The following is a 9227-nucleotide window of genomic DNA, read 5'->3' on the forward strand; positions in this document are numbered from 1 at the left end:
CATTTCAGCTAATTGCCTCATTAATGATTCACTGGTGTTAGGCTGCTCTAGCACTTCGCTGTGGGGAGCAAATTGTTCTGATTGGTTTGCCTCTGTCAATTATTGATGAGGCAGTGAGCTGAAGTGCTAACACCTGGCTTTAGAAGTCCAAGTGGCCCTGCATTCCCATCACATCCTCTGTTATCACACACCTTGGGACTACATTCTGTTTGGAGAGGATGTAGACTTGACGGTAGCAGTTCTCTGAGAATGGATGTAGCATGCCCTGGGGTAATAGCTGTGATCCCACTTGCGAGCATGTTAGCTCAAAGAACACGGCTAGCTGCTGTGCAAAAGCTGGACAAAAAAAGACACTTGTAGTGATTTGTGCCGTAACTAACCGAAGGCAAACGCAGGAAGAGGCACCACTGATGAAGCCAGACTGTGTACATGTATTTATATGCAACTACAAATAACAGCAAAATCTAAAATACTTGATTATAATAATGTAAAACTACTAGAAATCCTAATCATAAATCATATTCTTAAGTGTATATTTTACCATCACTCATCATGTCCTTAGGAATCATGTTAGGCAAAATTAAACAAAATAAAAATAGATAAAAGTAAAAACATTTTCCACAAATGGATACAATGTAAATACAATGACATAAAAATGTACAGATTCTACCAGCATCAGTGGAGCTGTGATGGTATGCAAAGCAATGCCAATACTTTGTTTATGGTGATTTATAATGGGTGCAGGCAGCACCTTTACAGTAGGGTCATGTAATTGGATCTCCAGAAGATAGCAGCTGAATTCCACTATAGTCTCTGTGTCTAATGGCCCACCCACAAAGACCTCCCTCTGGCCACATGAATCATTCTTTCACAGTGCACAAGATGCTGGAAGGTCTCCCGAAACTTTTTAGAAACACACAACACAATAAAGAAAATGTGTAAAAAAAAATGTTTATGGTTCAAAATGGTAAATCACAACCAGACTAAATAATATTTTAATAGAATTAAATTAGACTCACCCATGCTGTTAGTGAATTGCCTCATCTCTCCTTGGCCTTAATTGAAGCTGATTATAGAGTCACCCCCCCCCCCCATGCTGACGCCACTGTCACTCTGAATCTCAGCCAAGTGGGCTTTCCATGTACACTCACAGGGTGGTCATTCTGCCTTTGTTTTTACACTGGGACCAGTGACAGCAGAGCCCATCCCACACTTCAAGTGCAGTGACTGTTGCTTACTGTGTGTCACAATAAACCCTGGACAAGCACGCACAGTTCAGACAAGGGTCCTGTATTGCTCACAATGTGGACTTCACTCACAGTCTTGAGGTGTACTTTGTGTGTGTGTGTGTGTGTGTGTGTGTGTGTGTTTACATATCTTTGTGGGGACCAAAAAGTTTACTATACTTGTGGGGACCAACAGCCCTTATGGGAACAAAATGCCTGTCCACACGAGTTTGAAGGCATTTTTGAGACTCAAAATGTGGTTTTAGTGTCAGAGTTATAATTAGGTTATGGGTAGGTTTAGGGTAAGGGTTACGGTTAGGCATTCATTTTTGATGGTTAGGGTAATGGTAAGCAACTAGGGAAAGCATTATGTCAATTAGATGTCACCACAAAGATATGAAAACACAACTGTGTGTGTGTGTTTGTATGTGCGCGTGTGTGTTCACGGCGTACATGGAAAAACAACACTAGTCAATTGCAGTATGACTCCCACTTTAATTCTTGTCTTCTTTTCTTGTCCAACCCCTCCTCCCCCCTTTCTCTTTCTGTCTCTCTCCATTAACAGATAACCTAATGACTGAGCAGTGATGACATCAAAGCGACTGACCAATTGCACCGAGACACCTACAAAGCACAACATTCAAAATTATTTCCCGAGGAACAACAAACAAGGCCCGCTGGAATTCTTCAAAATCTCTACAGCGATTCTTGAAAAGCCTCTTACTACTCCTGTTTCCTTTCCCAATATTTTACCTCCAGCTTTTTTCTACAAAACCACAAAAATAAAAAACAAATAAAATAAAATAAAACAAATATAAAAATCACAGAGACTCATAATCAGGAGATGGTTGATTCTCTTCGATGGGAAGATCACTGATGCATGCTTCTGTAAATAGATCACAATAAAACCCTATTCTTATTCCTAATATAGGAAACGTACCGAGTTGCTCTCACCAAATTCATAAACCTTCATTACTGTGAATAGAATACCCATGGTTCAATATTTTCCATATAAAATCAGTATTCTTACCTATTCAGAGCCCATGTAGCTATCATTTCAGATATTGCTTCTCTAGTCTTTGAAGTTAATTTGATTGTAAAAACTGTACTTACAATTGTTCTTATTCTCAGCCTAGTCTTCCTCTCCAGTATCCACACTAGTACGTGTAAATAGAGACAAATGAAGACAACCGCATGGATCAGACTTTAGTGTATATTTACCACGCTCTTAGATCACAAATCTCAGTATGTGGATATTTCAGACAACATTTTTGAAAGTTTAAAATAGCTGAAGATATTTTCTGATGGCCAGTGATTTAGTCTCAGATACCTGGATACTGTCTGAATAGATCAAATTTATCCGGCCACATTACAATGATTATACAACAGAAACTCCTTTGCTATCATCAGTGAATTCCATTGGGAAACAGGCAAATTGAACAGAAGAAGCAGGCAATTTGCCAAAGCCATGATTCTAACATAGCACCTCTAAGTATTAGGTTTAATATTTGATGTACTGTTTTTTTTCTTTTTCTTTTTTTTTTAATATATAATTTACAGATTTCTCCCATTGTCTTCTTATTTATTATTTTCTACTACAACAACTGCCCTGCCCTCTCATGCCCACTTCGTAACTGTTGTAGCAAAGCTGCTGTTAGCCTGAGAGGGACACGTTTTTTTCTTTGCATGGTTTGAAACTGTGCTCCAGTCCTGAGCCTACACAGGGGCAAAAGAAGACCTCAGTAACTGCAATGTAGAAATGAGGATTCTGGCCTCTGCCTTCAGTGGACTATGAAGCTAACCAAAAGGACTGACTGACATCGTACCAAGCCAATGAAGAGATGACCTCAAGGATTAGGCCCTCACTGGTGAAGACAGAAATCCTTTTGCATGGACAACAGGGATAATTTCTAGCTTGTTGAAGACCTCATCTCCACCGTTGTGCATCCTCTACCTCTCAGTGTTCTGCTGTGCATCAAGAAATCCATGTCTTCACACTGACCCCCCTCTACTACCCCATGTTTCTGCTGCATGTCCCTCTAGAGCCTCACGAGGAGAGTTCAGCATTAAATGCTTTGGATGGATCTATATGGCAATGGGAGAAACCAAACCAATGCCCAACAAGTACACACATATGACGCATGCATAGAGATGCTCAATCATACACAATGCCTCTCAAATATGTTGCTGTATATATGTACACTATGTCAAGTATGTATAGTCTCAGATGCTGTACTTTGCATGTTGATTTGTAGATGGAATGTGACCTTTATTCAAACAAGAGGATGAGCAGGTAGTGAGTGGGTTGACTCTCTAAACCAATGCAAGCCCTTTGACAGCTTTGCATCTCCATATTTGATGGCAGGAGATTTACAGTAAGGTGACAGAAACAGTTTGATGTCTACTGTGACATGTTGTCTTCCAGCAAACAGCAGTTCTGATAAAGTTTAAACTCTCTGAAGGCACACATACTGTCCCTGCTGATGTCACACAGAATCTGGCCACAGCGAATGTGGGTAGAAGAAGAGAAGGAAAACTGGGGCGCTCCAATTAAGTGGCAGCGCACAAAGTGGCATAGGGCATCCTGCCAGCAACTGTCTATTCATCCAGTGTCAAAGGGATTTGCACGTCTCAATGAGTGTATGCACTGACAGAGAAGTCCAAGAGCAAAGCAGAGGAGGGGAAGGAAAGGAAACAAGGCTGGGCTGAAAGGAGATTTTTTTTTCTTTTTTTGTGTAATTTCACAGCTTCATTTCTGATCAAAATTTAAGGTTGTACTAAGCTTATCTTGACATACTTTACTGGTCGGTCCACTTATTTGTCAATTTTTAAAAAATTTTCAATAACCCCTTGACCCCATCTATTACTATCATACAGCTCTCTGGGCTGTCATGACCTAATGTCCTGTCTAAGGTTAACTTTGTGTTAATGAGTATGGCCCTCTGCTCCACCAGATGTTCACCCTTGTGGCCAAATACCCAATAACCTCTGTGCTTCTGTAATGCCTGCCCACTACATCTGTACTCTTTCTGGATGCAGCTGCAGAAATTTCTCAACCATCAAAAATGCAGTTGAAGTAGGAAACGACATCAACTCTGCAAAACAGGTGCTTTCTTTTGGAGTAAAATTAATAAAAGACATAAATCAAAATGCTGCACCATAAAAATAGAATTTTAGCAGAATACATGTGGTTGCCTAATTTGTGTGTCTTACACAAAATAGGTCTTACAATTTATGTGAGCAAATCTTCTTAAATCAAATATTGTCAGAGCACACCAAAGCTATTTACAGTCAACATGTAAACTGACTTGAAATTTGGACTTCTGACTTAGTGGTGATTAGTTAAGGAAGATTTAAAACACAGAAAAGGATGAAGATGTCATTCATATATGAGACTGTGTGTGGTCTGAGTGTCAAGGCTTTCCACTTTGTTAGAAGTGAAACAAAGATGAAGCCGTATGTGACAGGTAGATGTGCTTTCCATGTTTTTGATTGCAGTGTTTAAACACTACCCAGCAATAAAACTGGACAGGACCAGAACAATATAGACAGCTATACACCTGAACACACAAAACGTGTGTAAATGCATACAAGCACAGAAGCACATCCTTGATCTTTTTGTGACAGACGCACACACACGCGCACAGCAAGCTAATCTAAACAGCAAGGCTGTATGTAAACAGATCGTCGACATAATGGGATTGTTCAGTGTGCAAACAATAAGCTGTTAGTGTAATCACAGGTCAAAGATATATTACCCAGAGGGCCACGCTGTATGTATATTAACATGATGGATACGCTGGAGAGGAGGGGGCAGGGATATCAGGGATATAGAGCTCTACTGATTCGGATTTACCCCCTACTGGGTCTTGCCCGCTGCCTTTCTCTCCTCTGGCTCCTTCATATGGGCCCCACTTAATCAGTCTTCTTCTCATCTTGCTCCTCCCCCCATTCACCCACCTCTTTCTTATACACCAAATTCTTCTATTTCTTCACAACGCTCCCTCTTAAATGCTTCAGTCATGTCTTTAACACAGTATCTTCATTTACTTATTTCCTCTCCCTGTCGCCCCTGGGCAGATTATGATCAGCTTCGGTAAAGTGGTCAGTCCATCTCTGTGGCCAGTGGGGTATCAGGATAAAGTAGCTCCACAATCTTATTTTTGGATTAGGCCAAGAGAGGTCTGGCTTATACTGGACTACTGAGGTGCTTCACCCATGTCTAATAAAAACAGTGAAAGAACAAGGCTAGAAGACAAAAGACAGCACCATGTTGGGGAAGAACAATGCATGTGATAAAGAGAGATTGCTACATGTTCCCCTTAACTATGTACTGTGCTTGTGTGTCACAGTGAGTAGCAGCATACTAGAGCCATTTCGGGCAGGATAAATGCCGCAGAGCTTACTTTATAAGATCTCACCTTATTAACTTATCTCTACTTTATTTGATTATGATCTAGCCCATTCTCTAAACTGGTTAATAAGTCCATGTCCTCCTGACTAAACACTTGATTAGTGTCATCACCGGCTAGCTTGTGTGTGTGTGCTGCATATGCCTGTGGATCATTGAAGCAGATGCACACTGGGGCCAAGTGACAGAGTAAACACATAGACAGAACACTGCAGAGGAAAAACAACCTGAATAAAATGGGCCTGTTTGATTATTTCAAGTCTGTCTGCCTTCTGGATGTGTGGCTGAAGATATGGTGTAAAGCTTTTGTGTGGACAACCAATGCTCAATACAGAATAGTGAAAAGGCAATGTTACATCAACTACTTCATTACAGCTGCTGGCAGGTCAAATCCCGTTATAAAACTATCCCATGAGTGTGAGACAGTTGCTTGTCACAGGCAGCTAGTTAATCCTATGCCAGCTGCTAAGCAAAGTTCTGTTACCTTGCCTTGTGAGTGATTGGTTGTTGCTATGACAATCGTGCCAGCAAAGATACTTCCCAAGCCTCAGGCATCTTAACCATCAAGTATTGACACTACGCATACATGTGAATCCTGCCAAGGACACAATGATGTAGCAAGTGATAGCTGCTCCCCACCCCTGGCACACAAGAGAGAGAGATCACTGTTCTGAACAGGGAATAGCAAAAATGTATCATAGAAAAAATGTATGACTAAAAGGCGATTTATTGAAAAACATGAGTATAAATTTGACAAGCTACGATTTTATAGTAAGACCCCAAAATTATCTTTAGTCAAAAAAGCTACAAAAGACTCACTTAACACTGTATAACATGGCATGGTATTTGGAGCTCTTTAAGTAACCACCAACTTTGATCATGAAGGATGGCGGTACAATTTCCAGTGTGAATTTTAAATTCTTATTTTGTGTTTGTGTAGCATTAAGCTACACAACTATAAACTTATCCAGATGACCTCTATCCTCTATTTCTATGTTAAGTAATACTGCAAATATTATTAGAAGAAAGATTTGAAATGGGAAATATGTATATATATATATATATGTATATATATATATATATATATATATATATATATATATATTTACATACATACAGTAAATATATATGTATATATATATATATATATATATATTTACATACATACAGTAACTTTGGTGACAGACACATGCTTGACAGCAGCTCTTCTCACCATGCAACTCTGTACTGCAGAAATATGCAGCAGTATACATATCCATGCCCTGCTCTTCTTTCTGTCACACACAGCCCCTTTTCATACACACAAAAACACACACTTTGGCTGTCTGTGTCTATGTCTGATGGAGTGTCATGATTAGCAGTGACCTCAAGCTAGACAGGGATGGGGTAGTGGGAGTGGGGTCAAAGGTGGAAGGATTACAGTGAAGCAACCCGTGTCAAGTCCTCTACTTCAATCCTGACCTCCAGGCTGACCTGAGCCTCTTGAAAAATTATTCACATGTATGAGGTCAACATACTGTGGGTACATCAACACATTACTCACAGAATATCTAACTCATGTGTGTATTTGAACTAAGAGAGGACTCTTAAAATGCTTGAAATGTAACACATGAAGTGGTGTGGACTTTGACGTAGGGATACAGTGGATGAAGGTTGGTCTCACAACCAGACAGCAAGAAAGACAGAACAGCCCTCCTTATGCCACATAGCTAATGGCAGGGATGAATAATAGAGCCTTTAAAGCCCTTACTGCCACCTCATTCTGGCCTGCACATAAGCTTGAGCTCTAGGTGGGCAGTTAGCCATCAAGCCCCCCGCTGAGATGAGATGGGCTCCCAAGAAGATTGGGGATGGGGGTGAAGAAAATCGGATTAACCAAAATGCCTCAATTGGAAGAAATGCTCTGGGCTGACCTCATTGTAATACCACTGATAAATGCTGTAAACCAAATCTTTAGCATCTGATTAGATAATGGAGGAAATCACAACCTTTGTCTGTGGGATACAATGGTTCAAAACACACAGAATGTGAGTTTTTAAAAACAAAAACAAAAAAGCGAGAGACAATAGGGACTTCTACAAATAGCCAAGGTTGCTACTATAGAAACAAATAAATGGGGAAATAATAAATTGCCAGGAGCTGTGGACAGGTGGCATTTCAGTCTGCACCGTTTAGCTGTGCAGTCTGGTTTCTGACAGCTTGATTTAGTCTCCCACACCTGAGCCAGAAAACAGAGAGAAAATTAACGGCAGGGAAAACAGCTTAACTAGATTCCAATTTGCCTGCTTTGAAACACAATTGATGAAGCTAATGCACATGGAAAACACAGAATGCAGTTTTTGGTAGAGTACCAAGCTTACTTTGATTGTGCGAAGTCTGTGCACACTAATTCAGGGTCAGACAGGAAGGTAATAGTACTAATTTAATTTACCCCTGTTTTGTTCTATTCTGCTTCGGGGGGTGGGGGGTAAGGGTTTACCTTTAGGGTGTAAAACTGAGATTATAGTGGCTCAAGAGGAGATAACATGCTGTTCTCCCTGCTGTGATTCGGGTGTAATCCTTCAGTTTCAGAGAAGTGAAAAGTTTGTAAAGTCCAGAAAGTTATGAATACATCCCTTCTGGGCCCCCTACAGAGCAGAGAGTCTGAGACAGCAGGGGATAACCATATGCTATCAAAGTGTTCTTCAAAGCTCCCATCTTTAGTCGACTAAATTATACAGTATCATCACATATACCTGACAAAAATAGAAGAAACATAATTATGCAGCCTAATATACTAATGGGGGAAAAAACATTACTAGAAAAAATATGTTTTAGGAAGTCTGGCCAATGTGAGGTAAATAATTTTCTTTTTCACTCGAATGCGTTTGTTTAAACTGTGTTTGTGCTCCAATAGTGTGGGTCAGCTCATCATTTTGTTTTTACATGCTTTTAAAATACTGCTGCTGGTGAACAATTAAAAATTTATGATTCCTATCACAATGAGCTCCTTCACTGTTACCAGAGGTTAATTTGTGCTCGCCCCTCATTTCAATTGTACCGTAGTAAATGTCCACATTATTTCCCACATGGGCCTGGATGAGGGGTTTGATTATCCAAAGGTAGATCTTGGTTGGCTCTGTTATTATCAGAGGGGCCGTAAGCTGCAGTAACAGCTTCTAGGGTCTTATTGCTATGGCGATCAGCCCCTTGCCACTTGGCCTCCATGACCCTAGTCAGAGATAAGCTTTATGGGAAAGCACATTAACATGCTCTGGCAGTCACCTCCCTCCTTTATCAAAGGCAGTTCTGTGAAATCAAGTGTTTATGGACCCCCAGTGAGGGTATAGTGCTGCTGATTGCCCATATTAGAGGTTGACTGTAAATGAGCTCGAGGTGGACAAAGGACTTGTAGCGGTTGGGAGAATTGAGGATACGTAATAGTGATGTTATCCTCACTAAATGAGCAATATCTTTAATGACTGCAACACCCCATGAGCAGGTTACTAGCCCCTGGATTACAAATGCTGTCTGCAGCCTAAATATATCCATGTCTTCCATTCTTTCTACAAAAACTGACAAAACTATAACAATAAAAATGCAAAATCTGC

At 40.4% G+C, this 9227-nt stretch overlaps 1 protein-coding gene across 1 annotated transcript in view; it reads left to right on the top strand.

Annotated features, from left to right (window-relative positions):
• mafa (MAF bZIP transcription factor a) overlaps nt 1-8619 on the top strand; it is a 74861-nt gene extending 66242 nt beyond the window's left edge. Inside the window, exon 3 of the mRNA XM_084932313.1 lies at nt 1792-8619. The gene's annotated coding sequence lies outside the window, so the exon portion shown is untranslated. The remainder of the gene's footprint in view (nt 1-1791) is intronic.
• The last annotated feature ends 608 nt before the right edge of the window (nt 8620-9227 follow it).

This window comes from Perissodus microlepis, chromosome 1 (genome assembly GCF_051167445.1).
Source record: "Perissodus microlepis isolate ML-2025 ecotype Zambia chromosome 1, ASM5116744v1, whole genome shotgun sequence".
In the NCBI taxonomy this organism is placed as follows: domain Eukaryota; kingdom Metazoa; phylum Chordata; class Actinopteri; order Cichliformes; family Cichlidae; genus Perissodus; species Perissodus microlepis.